Consider the following 1,307-nt stretch of genomic DNA (forward strand, 5'->3'; position numbering starts at 1 on the left):
TTGTGCATTTTGTTTTGTAATTTGGTCTTTTATCTTATCATAAACATTTAAAAATTAAGTATCATTTTTTCAATGTTTGCACTTATATTTACCTAGTAGAAAAAGAATACATGATGTAACCAGTCCCTTTTTATCAATAATAAAACATCTGTCTTTGTAAACCTGATGTTTTATATGTTCTCTTTTTGGGGATATATATTAATGTTGATAGGAGATTCACATTTTATTTCTCCAATGACATATTTACAGCAGAGTATAAATTAGAGGCCTGCTTGCACACCAAACCCAGGTCCTTTAGGTGGTTCAGTCAATGAGGTGAGACCTCCAGCTGGCTCACAAGAGAACAGCCCACTCCTTGGGCCAGGTTTTGGGATTTTTTCCAGCTTTCAGCTCATCAGTAATTTCTTCAGTATCCTTAGGTGTCAGATCCTCATAGTAGTTGTCATTTATTTGAAGCATTGGTGCATTTACACAGGCCCCTAAACATTCCACCTCTGTAAGAGTGAAAAGTTTGTCAGGTGTAGTCTCCCTAACCTTTATTCCAAGCTTTTTCTGATTGGCCTCCAGGATGCTGTCAGAGTCTCAGAGCATGCAAGGTGTGTGGTAGTGCAGACATCAATATGGTATTTCCCAACTGGCCTTCAGTTATACATTGTATAAAAAGTTGATACTTGATATACTCTCATTGGAGGTACCCGTAAAACTTCGGCAACCTTGTTCATGGCAGAGATGGGCAGCTACCCATTCTGCCTTTGGGCTAAGTCCAGGACTGGAAGCACAACTGCTGCTTTATGCCCTTCTGGATAGTTTTTTACAATTGCCTCGATCCTCTTGTAGTTTTCTGTTGAGAAATCAATAACTAGATAGCTTGATAACTAGAATTTGATGGCAAGAATAATAATGTCCATTTATGTATAATCCATATTATTTCAGGTTATTTGATTTTCAACTTTTTAGACATATTAGATGGAATGGTTGGTAGTGGCCTAAGTGGATGCTCTGATGTTCTTACTCTTATATAATGTATGCAAAGAGATAGAAATATTTTTCAAATAATAAATCTTCATTCATGAGTCCATTTTAAATACATTTATTTGATAAAATATTTAATTTACCTACAATTTATTTTTGTGCAGAGAATAAATCAGTACCTGATTTTTCCCCAAATAGCCATAATCATCTAAAGATCATTTATATTAATCTTCTCTCTGTTTCTAATTTCCACTTACTGTGGTTACTAGTAATTTAACATTTATTATTCTTCTGAAGTCATTCATTAATGATTTATAAACTCATTAGCATAGAAA

At 34.4% G+C, this 1,307-nt stretch overlaps 1 pseudogene; it reads right to left on the reverse strand.

Annotated features, from left to right (window-relative positions):
* Positions 1-222: 222 nt before the first annotated feature.
* On the reverse strand, positions 223-835 carry LOC104867723 (annotated as a pseudogene).
* Between the last annotated feature and the right edge of the window lie 472 nt (positions 836-1,307).

The sequence above is a fragment of the Fukomys damarensis genome, unplaced genomic scaffold, assembly GCF_012274545.1.
Source record: "Fukomys damarensis isolate Sample0158 unplaced genomic scaffold, DMR_v1.0_HiC HiC_scaffold_6, whole genome shotgun sequence".
In the NCBI taxonomy this organism is placed as follows: Eukaryota; Metazoa; Chordata; class Mammalia; order Rodentia; family Bathyergidae; genus Fukomys; species Fukomys damarensis.